Genomic DNA, 15,337 nt, shown 5'->3' on the forward strand with positions numbered 1-15,337 from the left:
GAGGGCACCCAAAACACGTACATCTTACCAGTTAAATCCCTTTGTAGTCAATGTAAACCATGAAAGACAGTTATTTTGAGTCAAATTCCAACACATGTATATTTTCAAAGTATCTTGCTAGCATGAATTATGGGAGGTGCTCCAAGTAAAGACAACATAGGAAATGCTTTATACTTACACTATATGCTTATAATTAGGATATTTTCTGACAAAAAGTCAAAACTATTTGAATGCCTGTGTTACTATGGATTTTGTTTGTCCTAAGAGTTGGTAAAAAAGAATAGGAGAAGTCAATCATTTCAGATACTTTCATGTTCCTATGACATGCCAGTGGCCTGGAATTGCATGAAATAGTAAGAATCAATGGTAATTAAATCCAAAATGCAGTTGATGACAAAGATGTTAGTCCTTTTAATACTTTTATAGTAAAAACTTGAGACCACCCAATTTTGGACCTACAGAGGCCTTGGAGGTGATCATCTAATGTCCTCATTTTACAGATGTGCACACCAAGCAGCAGCATGGGTGTGGGAGCTGTTTAAAGTCACCCAGTTAATTAGAATAGACTTGTTACTAGAACCCATATCTGAAGACTTGTAGTTCTATGTCTTTAGGCATTTAAATATTTTTGGTGGTTTGTTTGTTTGTTTGTTTTAAAGAAAACTTCACACTTGAAAGTTCTATAGTTATTGGGAAATTGCAACAATGATGATGTTCCTCCCTGGGTTGGTGAGAAGAGCTAAGAGATGAAGAAGAATCTTGTATCCATGGCTTCTTTGCAGAGCTGGGATATAGGGGCATGGAGTGGGTGAGACTTTGCTAAGGTTAGAGGCAGGGAGGTTGGAGAAGCCAGGCGACTACTTTCTCTGAACTTATCACTGCTCACTTGGAGTTTAGTCATGGAATGGCCAATCTTCTATTACCTGACATTGTTGATAAATGTGATTTTCTTTTTCATGTGTATTGTCTTGTTATGCAGCACAGCAAGGATGGCCACTACAGAGACAGAAGATTGGTGTGGAAGAACCATGAGACCTTCCTTGACATTCTCAGAATTGGTGGAGGAGCTCTGTGAATCCCAAAAGGTGGGTGGGGTAGGGCAGAACCAAGAAGGGATTATCTTGCTGCTGTTATTGTGATAATGTTTTCATTATCTTTGTTCATCTGGCAAACCCTATTCATCTTTCAAGACTGAGCATTAAAGGGTTTTCTTTGAATCTCCCCAAGACTACTTTTCCTCCGTCTCTCTCCTTTGTGCTCTATATGTCAACGATAGATTTGAATCGAGGTGTTTGGGCTGGGTGATTTCTGAGATCATTTCCACTGTTCAATACTTCTAGTCCTTCTGACTCTCAGGTCAGTGCTGACACTGGGGCTAGAAATAGCTGCTTGGAGTGTTTAGGAAGAGACTTGGCAAGTCAAGGTTTCTTAGTTTCCTTGTCCTACAGCATGGAAAAAACATGGAAAGGACATGATATTCTTGCTTGCCTTGAGGAGATGCAAAAGTTTTGAGAGTAGAAGAGCTAGGAGTAGGAGATCATAAATGGCAGAGACTTCCAGCTGGAGTCCATGATAGGGATCAAAGAGCACCAGGCTGATGCTCAAAGAACCATGTGAAACCAGCTGCACCTCCAGGCACAAGATGAGTTTCTCTACTTTTTGGAGAAGATCCACAGCCCTGAAGTCCCTCCTCCTGGCCCCCCCACAAAGTTATGTAACTTTTGCCCACACAATCTTGAGAGAAGGAGGATGGGGAAAGGCATCCTGAGAAAAACACTCAGCCCTGCTAGAGAGTTTGAACTTTGAATTAAATGAATAATTAATCTACTATCAGCTGTTTTAGACCAAAAGAGGCTGGGATAGTTTAACAGACAAATATGCTTTTTTTTCTTTTGCCATCACTGGGCATATGGATTTGAGGGAAAGATGAGATTCATTGGAGATTGTAAAGATAATTCCTTTTTAAAAGTATATCTAAACATGAGGTAAACTTAAGCTCTCCATCCTCCTTCCCTATCACCATCAGCTCCAAAGGATGTTTTATTATTTTTTTTCCCAAAATGTGTTTTAGAAAAAGATTTAACGAGTAAAAAAATAGGATCAACAAGCCTAGACCTGTGGAATACATAAAGAGATTGAGAGTTTCACAAAGTCTTGTAAACTCTCTTTGGGTGTCTTCAGTGTCTAGCCTGTCCTCTGCTCTAGCACTCTTGGTTTGGGAACCAATTCTTGGTATGCTCTCCAGACTTGAGTCCCTAGAGAAGAGGGCCTTGCACATCCCTTTAGCCTCTGCCTCTTCCACAAATGTGCCATTAATTGGGGACAGAGAAATTGCCCTTCTTTGGGGACACTTCCAATGCTCTCTTTGGTCCTTTGTAATATGGTGACAAACTTTATTATCTAACACTTGAAACCAAAATTCTTTTGGTTGCTTTGTGCAGGAAAACATTTAACAAACCTTAGGGTAAATAATGAGAAGTGTGGATTAGCTGTAAACCAGGCAACAAAAAAGATAAATGTCTGGTTTTGTACTTGAACTGAACAGAGCTGTGGCTGAGGATATGGGGTAAGGGGTAAAGAGAAGGAGGAGCAGCTTGGAGGAATGAAGAATGACTTTAAAGAACAACATTTTGTGTTGACAGATTGTCACACTCACAGACTTTGCTTGTTTGCTTTGTGTAGAAATCATAAAAAGTGGCTGATATCCTTCCAGATTGGAAGATGAGAAGATGATCCCAAACTGGAAGGAATTCTGTAGGTGACCTTAGGAACATAAGGGATCCAGCAATTCACAGAAATCTGGGGAACGGCATTGGACTTTCCACAAATGATGGAAAGGGGGTTTTAAGACAACCTTATCTAGATTTTAGACCAACATCTGGATTACATTAATTGAAAGTCTTGGCCAAACCTAATACCTCTCCCTCCTGTCTCTTCCTCAATCTGTGAGCTCTTATTTCGCAGGCATTTTAAGTTTTCATTCCTTAGGTGGAGCTGTTTTCTATTCTCTTCAGAAAACATGGAAGGAAGGAGGAGGACCCATATTCTCTATTTGGGTTTCTCATTTCCAGGGTGGAGCCACTGGCTGGTTCAAAGAATGATACATGAGAAACAAAAAATTATCCACACAGGTCCATATCAAAATCACATTTTATTGATTTGGCAGTGAAGATGTTATGTGTGCAAATATTGAAAGAATTCTCTGATTGAGGGGCTGAGAGGTGTGATTTTAAATCTGACTGTCCTTTCCTCATTAAATAGATATGTCTGCTGCACACCCTCACCAGTTGCTTAGTGTCCGGATTGCTGCAGATTTGACTTTTTCTGCAACAAAATGCAGTTTTTTCTGTGACTCTTGTAAGCCTCTGAAACTAGTATGTTGCATTCCACAAATCTTTCACTGTTACACTGCATTCAGTGTTCTTTGGTGACACTGTGCTATAAGGATGTCTATTATTTAAAAAACAGAAATCCAAAATTTAGTTACCTTAGGAAAATGAGAAACTTTCTTGGACTGATAAAACTGAATGGTCCTGGGGTAGAATCCTACTTCAGGTATGGATGGACCCAAGAACTCAAATTATATTGATTTTGAATTAGTTTGTCATATACTTAGAGCTGACATGAAAATATACATTAAAATTCCATCAAAATATTCTCTCTCTGCCTTTCTCTCCCATTTATTTAATGTATGTATTTTCCTATTTTCCCACCATCTCCCTATCGATAATTTGTCTATTGCTTATGAATCAATCTCTCTCTCTCTCTCTCTCTCCCCTGCTGGGTGGAATTACTCTGGAGTCTGTTCACTGATTTGTGAATCAGAGAGTTGGCCCAGCTCGTTTAGAGTTTGATATAAATTAACCCCCACTAAAATGCATCAGATACTGATGCTGGTACACACAGGTGCTGGTAAAATTGTCCTCCCAGGAGTTGTGCAACAATAGCAAATAACCAAGGAATGAGAAGATGAGACACACAGAGCATTTTATTAGTCAAATGCAGCTTTGTGCCTTCTGACTTTGTAAATGAATTTCTCATGGCAGATAAAGAAAATCTGTCACTTAAATAACCAAAGCAGATAGCACATGCAAAATCACTCATCCAGCTGGTCTGAAATCTGAGGCTTAGAGCTTGCCTGTTTTGGTTTTAATTTCCAAGAGCTATAAGTTGAAAATGTTAAAAATTTCATCTGGCTAACATTCCAGGGGAAGGCAGCCCCAAATGGAGCTTTCACTATAATCTTTTCCTTTTGATTTTTAATTGTAGCAGATATAATGCACACATGCTTACAGCATGTATGTACAACTTAAAATAAACATTAGTGTATCCAACACCTAGATAAAGACATAGAATATTACTAATAACTTATAAGATTACTATGTGTCCCTTGCCAAAAACATCTTTTACTTTCTCCATCAAGAGGTAACCACTGTCTTTTACTTCGTGCTCATTATTCTCTTGCTTTTCTTTGTTTTTTTTTTTTTTTTTAGCACCTGTTTAAGCATCCCTAAACAATATATCATTCCATTTTGCCTATATATGAGCTTTAAATAAGGTGAAATAATACTAATTTATGGGGATGCTAGTCAGTGTAATTTCTTCATTTTTCGCTTCTGTATAGTAGTCCATTGTCTAAAAATGCAGTCTATTTATCTATTGTGATGGGCATTTGAGACAATACTGTTGAGACAATTCCTGTCTCCTGAGCATATATGTACAAGTGTTTCTCTTGGAGTTGCTGAGTCACAGAATGTATATTCTACCTCTAGTAATGTACCTTTACTAGGTAATGCCAGCCTAGTCTCTCGTGCTGTTGTTTGGTATTAACCAACTTAAAAATATTTACCAATCTGGTGTATGTGGAATGGTGTTTTATTTTGCTTTTAATTTGCTTTTTAATTTGCTTTTAATTTGCTTTTCCCTGACTTCTAATGAGGTTGACATTTTCTTTGTCTCTCTCTATGAATTTTCTTTTTTTTGTTAAGCGTTTATGAAGCATCTGTGTTTCCTCTTCCTGTTCATATATTTGACTCATTTCTCTTTTCTTTCTTTTTTTTTTTTTTTTTGAGTCATTTTTCTATTGAGTTGTCTTTGTAGGACTCCTTTATGCCTTATGTAGTTAAAATACTAAACTTTTGTCAATTATATGTGCTATACATGTCTTCTCCCAATACAATATGTGGCTTATCTTTTCATCCTTTTTGTGGTGGTTTTGGATGAATAAAAAAATTAATTTCATAATAGTCAAATTTATCATTTTTTTCTCCCATATCTTTATATATATTTTGAGTTTTGCTTAAGAAATATTTTTCAACCTGAGGTCATAAAGAATTTCTCCTTATTATCTTAAAAAGTTTTATAGTTTTTCTAATCCTATGTAAGACTTTAATCCACCTAAAATAGATATTTGAGTTGTTAAGGGTAAATAACCAAATCAATTTTTTCTTATATGAACAGCCAATTTAGTCCATCTTTTCTTCCCTGATCTGCCATGCTTAAACATAAATGGAATTTTCATTATTTTAATAAAGTTTCATTGGTCTACCTGGCTATTCTTGCACCAACATCCTTCTGTCTTCATTAGTATGGCTTTATGTTGTCTTGATATCTGATAATATAAGATCACCTACTTTGTTATTATTTAGGAGTGTCTTAGTTTTGTTTGTTTACTTAGCCCTTTATTCTTCCGTATACTTTTTTTTAAAAAAAAGATTTATTTATTTATCTTAGAGAGAGTGCATGCATAGATGAGCAGAAGGAGAGAATCTCAAGCAGACACCTTGCTGCCTGGGGAGCCCAGTGCAAGGCTTTTTCTCATAACCCTGAGATCATGACCTGAGCTGAAATCAAGAGTCAGCCCACTTAACTGTCTGAAACGCCCGGGCACCACTCCTCCATATACTTTTTATTTTGAAGATTTTATTTATTTATTTTAGATAAGGGAGAGAGAGTGTGAATAAGCAGGGGGAAGGGCAAATAGGGAGTAAGAGGTACAAGCAGATTCCTCGCTGAGCTTGGAAGCACATGTGGGTCCTGAGATGGGGATCCTGAGATCATGATCTGAGCTGAAACCAAGAGTCAGATGCCTAACTGACTGTGCCACCCTGGTGCATCTCATATATTTTTAAAGATCAGCTTTTGAGGAGGCACCTGGATGACTCAGTCATTAAGCATCTGCCCTCTGCTCAGGTCCTGATTCTAGGCTTCTGGGATTGAGCCCCGCATCCAGCTCCCTGCTCAGCGGTAAGCCTGCTTCTCCCTCTTCCACTGTCTCGCTCTCTGTTGAATAAATAAATAAAGGCTTAAAAAAAAAAAAAGTCAGCTTTTTCAAGTTTCATGGAAAACTCTATTGAGAATTTAATAAACATTTCATTGAAAATAGGAATGCATTTGGCAATCATTAAAATCTCTATCACATGCTTTGTATGTCTAATCATTTAATGTCTTGCAATGAGTTTTGTCAATAAAAGATCATCTTTTGTTGCATGTATCTCTAAATATTTAATATTTTTATGTTTTTTAGCTATTACACATGGTGGCTTTTTAAAATTTACATTTTCTAATTGATTGCTGCAGTGTATAAAAGTGTAATTGATTTTTTATATTGTCTTCTAAAAACTTAGTTATCTTAACAAACTCTTTTAGCATTTCTAATATATTTATTTAATTTAAAAAGTAAAAACAGGGGCACCTGGGTGGCACAGTGGGTTAATGCCTCTGCCTTCAGCTCAGGTCATGATCCCAGGGTCCTGGGATCGAGCCCCGCATCAGGCTCTCTGCTCAGTGGGGAGCATGCTTCCTCCTCTCTCTCTCTCTGCCTGCCTCTCTGCCTACTTGTGATCTGTCTGTCAAATAAATAAATAAAAATCTTAAAATATTATATAAAGAATAGTATTAAATGTTTTTAAATGTTTGACCACCTTTGTTTTTTAATTGGGGTGTTTAGTACATTTTGATGTATTGAGATTACTGATAAATTTGGGTTTATTTCTAACCTTATCATGCTCTATATTGCATTACATTTTCTGTCCTTTTTCTCTCTTTCTCTCGCCTCTTTTGTATTAAGGTTTTTCTCCCATCTCCTTGTATTCCCTTCATACTTAACAATGGTAAAGTTAATTGGCTTTACCCTCCTTCAAAATAAGGGCAGATACTCTCAGAATTAACCATTTTTGAATCAACTTTCTTAGGTATGCGGTGGATCCTTTTGATATATATATTTTCTCTGAAAACATTATTTTTTTCTTCTTTAGGGTCTCCAATTATACCTACATTAGATCATATTTGCTAGTCTTCTAATTAATCAGTTTCTCTCTGATTATTTTTATTTCTCTCTTTGCTTATGTTATTTTTATTATTTTTTGTTTTCCTACCATTCTTCATTTGAAAATATTCTCCTTTGGTACCTTACAGTTTATTCTCCATTCTTGTTTTTTTTTTTTTTTTCTTTTCCTTCAGATTTGTTTTTCTCACATTCAATTAACTCTTGTTCCACTTCTTCCCTTTTTGTCCATTTTCATGCATCATTTTCAGATTTCTGATACTAAGTAAACTTTAATTGCAAATAAATGCTTGAGAATATTTAGTTCCATTTAGAGTGTTTTGTTATGATTTTCTTCCACTTTGTAGTTCCCTTGTGGAGAATTCTCATCAGGTGGAATGTTCTGAGTTGCATGTTCTGTTTTCTTACTATGGCAGCTTGAATAGATTTGTCTTTTTTTTTTTTAAGATTTTATTTATTTATTTATTTGTCAGAGAGAGAGAGAGAAAGCGCACAAGCAGGTAGAGTAGCAGACAGAGGCAGAGAGAGAAGAAGACTCCCGGCTGAGCAAGGAGCTTGACACGGAACTCCATCCCAACACCCAGGGATCATGACCCAAGCCAAAGGCAGTGACTTAATGAACTGAACCACCCAGGAGTCCCTGAATAGGTTTGTTTTTATTTTTCCTATTTAAAGATATTTCATAGAGAGTTCCTAATTCAAGAACATCTGTCGGTATAGTGAAATGCAATTTTTTAATGGACAACATTGTGAGATTTTGGCATGCCTTGTGATTCTCTTTTATTTATGCAGAATCATTACTTTTTTTGTCTTACTTCTTTTCCTTCACTTCCACATCTCAGAAGGGTACTTCCTCCCTATCTTTTTTCTTCCACAAGTAATGTTTCATCAAGACTGCCACCTCCAGTTTTGCTGAATTTTTATGTAACTGGTGCTATGGTCCATCAAGTACCAGATTTATGTTTTCTATTTTAGAGCTTAGTGTTGGACTTTCTCCTTGTCAGAGGGATTTTGTCTTTGTTTTATTGATGTCCTCTGTTCATCTCTTCCTTTTCCCAGAGAGCATATTAAGACTACTTTCTACTACTCTTCATATCAGTTGGCCTGTAGTGACAGCAGGAAATCTAATATTTGATTTGGAATTTAGTATTCCAAATTCCAAAACAGTATTCCAAATAATTTTGTTGGAATTTAGTACTTATTTCTCTACTTGTGAATAATTTGAAGTATTCTCTCTCTCTTGGGTCATGTGTGGTTTATTTGTTCCTCTTTTTGATCTTATGATTTGAGGGAGAGTGTGTGCCAAGATTTAGATTCAGATAGCTACCATTATCCTAATGTCAATCAGAATTCTTGTGCATATCTTATGGCAAATAAAATTTCTCATACTTATAAACACCCCTATAGAAAATCAGACAAAGACAAGTTAAGGGGGGGGGGAAGCAATGGCCAATAAATATATGAAAAATAGTTCATTTCATTAATAATTAAACAGAAATAAAAATAATCATTTTCTCATTCTCAGAATGAAAAAAGTATTTAAAAATAACATCTACTCTTGATACAGGAGTAGGGAAATTGACAGTCTTATATGCTGCTAATGGTAGTATAAGTTGGCACAATCTCTTTAGAGGGCAGTTTTTTCATATATGCAAAAAAATATTAAAAAGGTATATATTCCTTTATCTGGTTATTTCACTTCCATATTTTTTTTTACAAAAGAAATAATTATCAAGTAACTAATGATATGTCAGTTTTTATCAGATAACATTTTTGATTTATAAAAATCTGTTATCAACCTAAATAGTTATTTACAAGGACTTGTCTAACATTTAAAATGATGTGAATCTGTGTTTGTTGTCATGAAAATAAATTTCTATGATTTTAGTTTTAAGTAAAAAAGTGTAACTACAAAATAACATTATATATTAATTTTGCATTTAAATTAATGTTTATAAACTCATACACAAATACACACACATACATAAACAAAAAACAGTCTGGAAGGAAGTGCACAGAAATTGAACTATGGCTATCTTGGCATGGTGGGATTATGTGTTATTTTTATTTTCTTCTTCAAAATACTTTTCTAAATCATTTTCTTATTAAAAAACATTTGGCATGTATTACTCCTGCATCAAAAAATTTTTTTAATTAAAAAATTATGCTGAATGTCTTGAGACCAGCACCAAATTATGCTGATCCAATTGACGAACAATTTCTGAGGCAAGGATATCTACACACCATTTAGCTTTGGAATTATCTTAAATGGATCCTTAAGGCAACTTCTTGACCCTAATAAATCCCAGAAGATTCTTGACACGTTTAGGATTTAGGATTAGTAGCATGTCTTCTTTTCTTTCCCCACTCCCATTTTTCTTATTATGTGAGCCAACTTGTTGACTACAAATATTGTTAGAGAGTGGCTGCAAGCATAGTAGTATAATTTATCAACACTAGTACTTCTGGAATGTACCAGAAATAATGCAGTGCTTACTCGATAGTAAAAAAACACCTCCCCAAAGAAATATCATCTGCTATGGCTGTTTACAAGCTTAGCTTTCTCTTCTTCCAGTTTAAAAAATACAAGTCAGCCAGTCAACATTAATAGAAATAACTTTGTTCTTCAAATAGCACGTAGTAAAATGGAGGGTGATATTACGCTTTCACAGTTCACTTCTCCATTCTACGTTGGGGCTTTTTTTCACCTCTCATGGTACACTAGAATTAGGAGACCTTTTTCAGTCTAGCTGCCCTAATGCGGTGTGAGACTTGGGACAAAGCACTTATTTTCTCTGCGTTAATTATTTTCTTCAAGTAGGTTCCATGCCCAGTGAGGAGTCTAATGTGGGGGCGTTAACTCACAAACCTGAGATCAAGACCTAAGCTGAGATCAAGAGTTGGATGCTAACCAACTGAGCCATCCAGGCTCCCCTCCTACTTTTTTAAAATGAAGCAATGTAACAATATATAGGAGGTTGATGAGTGGATCTTTTGGATTTTCTGAAAACTCTAATATTCTGTGAATCAATGAATTGCTTCTGTTTACCAATGTAAATTCTGTAATCCAGGCAGTTACACCTGTTTGATTTTGATTTTCTTCTCTTCGTCTTGATTTTGACTTAAGGATGGTAAACAAAAATCATTTTGAAATTACTTCTCAATGCATCCTCACTTGGTAGAGTACCATAAAATTTTAAAATATGCTTTCAAAATAGGCTTCAAATTTATTTTAGTATGATTTTCATATTTGTAAAGAATGTTAAACTATAGGATATGTTGATTGCTTGTTCTGATAATTCTTGCCAAGGTGCAGTGTGTGGGCACATCCTATTATCTATGTAATTTACCACTATGGGAGGTGGAGGCAAGAAGCAGAAGGTAGATTTCATGGTGAAGAGCACCTTTTTAAGAAATACATCCCAATTTTGAAGCTTGGAAGGACACAATTTCTTTGGCCATGATTTAAAAAGTAGTATGTCTTTATTTATTGATTCTGGTTGTTATGTAAAAGTATTTGCATAAATATTTTGTGTTCCCTTTAATTATTCCAGTTTTGTTTTAGCTGTCCATTAACAATACTTGGGACAAGATGATCTAAATACATTCTTTTTGTACTAAAGTAATTATTTATATGTCCAAAACTAATGATATTGGTAAGAATGAATTTACATCTTTGTTCTTATTGCATATGTCTGTGGTAGGAGAATTAGAAAGCAGAGATAAGGAAAGAGAGAAATGCATCTGTAATTCTGCTACCCAATGATAACCATTGTTAATGTTTTGGGTAACTATGACAGTTTACATGATTTTATACATATGAACTGCAAAAATATAAGACTTTGTAATTTTAATTCTATCTGCATCCTGAAAGAAAACACAAAACTGAATACTTTCACTTATATTATTGTATTTTTTCTTTTTTATTAACATATAATGTATTATTTGTTTCAGGGGTACAAGTTTGTGAATCATCAGTCTTACACAATTCACAGCACTCACCATAGCACATACCCACCCCAATGTCCATCATACAGCCACTCTATCCCTTCCATGCCCCTCCCTTCCCTTCCAGCAATCTTCAGTTTGTTTCCTGAGATTAAGAGTCTCTTATGGTCGACTGCCTTCAGCTCAGGTCATGATCCTGGAGTCCCGAGATCGAGTCCTGCATCAGGCTCCCAGCTCTGTGGGGAATCTGCTTCTCCCTCTGACCTTCTCCCCTCTCATGCTCTCTCAAATAAATAAATAAAATCTTAAAAAAAAAAAAAAAAAAGAAGAGTCTCCTATGGTTTGTCTCCCTCCCTGGTCCCATCTTGTTTCATTTTTCCCTCCCTTTCTCCCATGACCTCTTGCCCTGATTCTTAAATTCCTCATATCAGAGAGATCATATGATAGTTCTCTTTCTCTGATTGATTTATTTCGCTTAGCATAGTACCCTCTAGTTTCATCCATGTCATTGCAAATGGAAAGATTTAATTTTTGATGGGTGCATAGTAGTCCATTGTAGATATATACTACGTCTTCTTCATCCATTCATCTGTTGATGGACATCTAGGCTCTTTCCATAGTTTGGCTATTGTGGACATTGCCACTATAAACACTGTATCTTTAGGGTGGACACCTAAAGTAGTGTGATTACTGGGTCATAGGGTAGCTCTATTTTCAAATTTTTGAGGAACGTCCATACTGTTTTCCAGTGTGGCTGCACCAGCTTGCATTCCTACCACCAGTTTAGGAGGGTTCCCATTTATTTGCATCCTCACCAACACCTGCCATTTCCTGACTGGTTAATTTTAGCCATTCTGACTGGTGTGAGGTAGTATCTGTGTGGTTTTGATTTGTATTTCCCTGATGCCGAGTAATGTTGAGCACTTTTTCATGTGTTTGTTGGCCATTTGGATGTCTTCTTTGCAGAAATGTCTGTTCATGTCCTCTGTCCATTTCTTTTCTTTTTTTTTTTTTTTAAAGATTTCATTTATTTATTTGAGAGAGAGCATGAGCGAGGAGAAGGTCAGAGGGAGAAGCAGACTCCCCATGGAGCTGGGAGCTCGATGCAAGACTTGATCCCAGGACTCCAGAATCATGACCTGAGCTGAAGGCAGTTGTCCAACCAACTGAGCCACCCAGGCGCCCCCTCTTTCCATTTCTTGATATTTGTTATTTGGGTGTTGATTTTGATACGTTCTTTAGAGATTTTGGATAGTAGCCCTTTATCTGATATGTCATTTGCAAATATCTTCTCCCATTCTGTTGGTTGTCTTTTGGTTTTGATGACTATTTCCTTTGCTGTGCAAAACCTTTTTATCTTGATGAAGTCCCAGTAGTTAATTCTTGCCCTTGCTTCCCTTTCCTTTGCAATGTTTCTATGAAGAAGTTGCTATTGCTGAGGTTGAAGAAGTTACTGCCCTTGTTCTCCTCAAGGATTTTCATGGATTCCTGTCTCACATTGAGATCTTTCATCCATTTTGAGTCTATTTTTGTGTGTCATATAAGGAAATAGTCTAGTTTTATTCTTCTGCATGTGGCTGTCCAATTTTCCCAACACCGTTTGTTGAAAAGGCTTTTTTCCATGGACATTCTTTCCTGCTTTGTCGAAGATTAGTTGACCATAGTGTTGTGGGTCCATTTCTGGGCTCTCTATTCTATAAACATATATTTTTATCCCCAGGGGTACAGGTCTGTGAATCACCAGGTTTACACACTTCACAGTGGGCTCTCTATTCTGTTCAATTGATCTATGTGTCTATTTTTATGCGAATACCATACTGTCTTAATGATTACAGCTTTGTAATAGAGCTTAAAGTCTGGAATTGTGATAATGGCAACTTTGGTGTTCTTTTTCAACATTCCTCTGGCTATTTGGGGTCTTTTATAGTTCCATATAAATTTTAAGATTATTTTTTCCATTTCTTTGAGAAAAGTTGATGGTATTTTTATAGGGATTGCATTAAATGTGCAGATTGCTTTAGATAGCATAGACATTTTCACAATATTTATTCTTCCAATCCATGAGCGTGGGACATTTCTCCACTTCTTTGTCTTCCTCAATTTCTTTCATGAGTACTTTATAGTTTTCTGAGTATAGATTCTTTGCCTCTTTGGTTAGGTTTATTCTAAGATATCTTATGATTTTGGGTGCAACTGTAAATGGGATCAACTCCTTAATTTCTCTTTCTTCTGTCTTGTTGTTGGTGTATAGAAATGCAACTGATTTCTGAGCATTGATTTCATATCCTGACACTTTACTGAATTCCTATATGATTTCTAGCAATTTTGGAGTGGAGTCTCTTGGGTTTTCCACATAAAGTATCATATCATCTGCAAAGAGTGAGAATTTGACTTCTTCTTTGCTGATTCAGATGCCTTTTATTTCTTTTTGTTGTCTGCTGAGGCTAGGACTTCTAGTACTATGTTGAATAGCAGTGGTGATAGTGGACATCCCTTTCCTGTTCTTGACCTTAGGGGGAAAGCTCTCAGTTTTTCCGTTTTGAGAATGATATTCACTTTGGGTTTTTGATAGATGGCTTTGATGATATTAAGGTATGAACCCTCTATTCCTACACTGTGAAGAGTTTTGTTCAAGAAAGGATGATGTACTTTGTCAAATGCTTTTTCAGCATCTATTGAGAGTATCGTGTGGTTCTTGTTCTCTCTTTTCTTAATGTATTGTATAACATTGATTGATTTGCTGATGTTGAACCAACCTTGCAGCCCAGGAATAAATCCCACTTGGTCATGGTGAATAATCCTCTTAATGTACTGTTGGATCCTATTGGCTAGTATTTTGGTGAGGATGTTTTCATCCATGTTCATCAGGAATATTGGCCTATAATTCTCCTTTTTGATGGGGTCTTTGTCTGGTTTTGGGATCAAGGTGATGCTGACCTTATAAAATGAGTTTGGAAGTTTTCCTTCCATTTCTATTTTTTGAACAGTTTCAGGAGAATAGGAATTAATTCTTCTTTAAATGCTTGGTAGAATTCTCCTGGGAAGCTGTTTGGCTCTGGGCTCTTGTTTTTTGGGAGATTTTTGATGACTGCTTCAATCTCTTTACTGGTTATGGGTCTGTTGAAGTTCTTTGTTTCTTCCTGGTTCAGTTTTGGTAGTTTATATGTCTCTAGGAATGCATCCATTTCTTCCAAGTTGTCAAATTTGCTGGTGTATAGTTGCTCATAATATGTCCTTTAATAGTTTGTATTTCTTTGGTGTTACTTGTGATCTCTCCTCTTTCATTCATGATTTTATTTTTTGGGTCCTTTCTCTTTTCTTTTGGATAAGTCTGGCCAGGGGTTTATCAATCTTATTAATTCTTTCAAAGAAAAAGCTTCTAGTTTCATTGACCTGTTATATTCTTCTTTTGGTTTCAAATTCATTGATTTCTGCTCTGATCTTTATTATTTCTCTTCTCCTGCTAGGTTTAGGCTTTATTTGCTCTACTTTCTCCAGCTTCTTTTGGTGTAGGGTTAGGTTGTGTGTTTGAGACCTTGCTTGTTTCTTGAGAAAGGTTTGTATTGCTATATACTTTCCTCTCAGGACTGCCTTTGCTGTGTCCCAAAGATTTTGAACAGTTGTGTTTTCATTTTCATGTGTTTCCATGAATTTTTAAAATTCTTTAATTTCCTGGTTGACCCATTCATTCTTTAGTAGAATGCTCTTTAGCTTCCATGTATTTGAGTTCTTTCCAACTTTCCTCTGTGGTTGAGTTCTAGTTTCAAAGCATTGTGGTCTGAAAATATGCAGGGAATGATCCCAGTCTTCTGGTACTGGTTGAGACCTGATTTGTGACCCAGGATGTGATTTATTCTGGAGCATGTTCCATGTGCACTAGAGAAAAATGTGTATGGAATGTTCTGAATATATCTGTAATGTCCATCTGGTCCATCTGTCCATTTGGTCCAGTGTGTCATTTAAAGCCTCTATTTCCTTGTTGATCTTTTGCTTAGATGACCTGTCCATTTCAGTGAAGGGGGTGTTAAAGTCCTCTACTATTATTGTATTATTGTTGATGTGTTTCTTTTATTTTGTTATTAATTGGTTTATATAATTGGTTGC

The 15,337-nt window shown here is 36.0% G+C and overlaps 1 long non-coding RNA gene across 1 annotated transcript in view; it reads left to right on the forward strand.

Annotated features, from left to right (window-relative positions):
• The window catches only part of LOC131836582 (uncharacterized), a 70,174-nt gene that overhangs the window by 44,776 nt on the left and 10,061 nt on the right, over positions 1-15,337 (forward strand). Inside the window, exon 3 of the long non-coding RNA XR_009355685.1 lies at positions 980-1,085. This is a non-coding gene — a long non-coding RNA (uncharacterized LOC131836582). The remainder of the gene's footprint in view (positions 1-979; positions 1,086-15,337) is intronic.

Source organism: Mustela lutreola, chromosome 7 (genome assembly GCF_030435805.1).
Source record: "Mustela lutreola isolate mMusLut2 chromosome 7, mMusLut2.pri, whole genome shotgun sequence".
Taxonomy (NCBI): Eukaryota; Metazoa; Chordata; class Mammalia; order Carnivora; family Mustelidae; genus Mustela; species Mustela lutreola.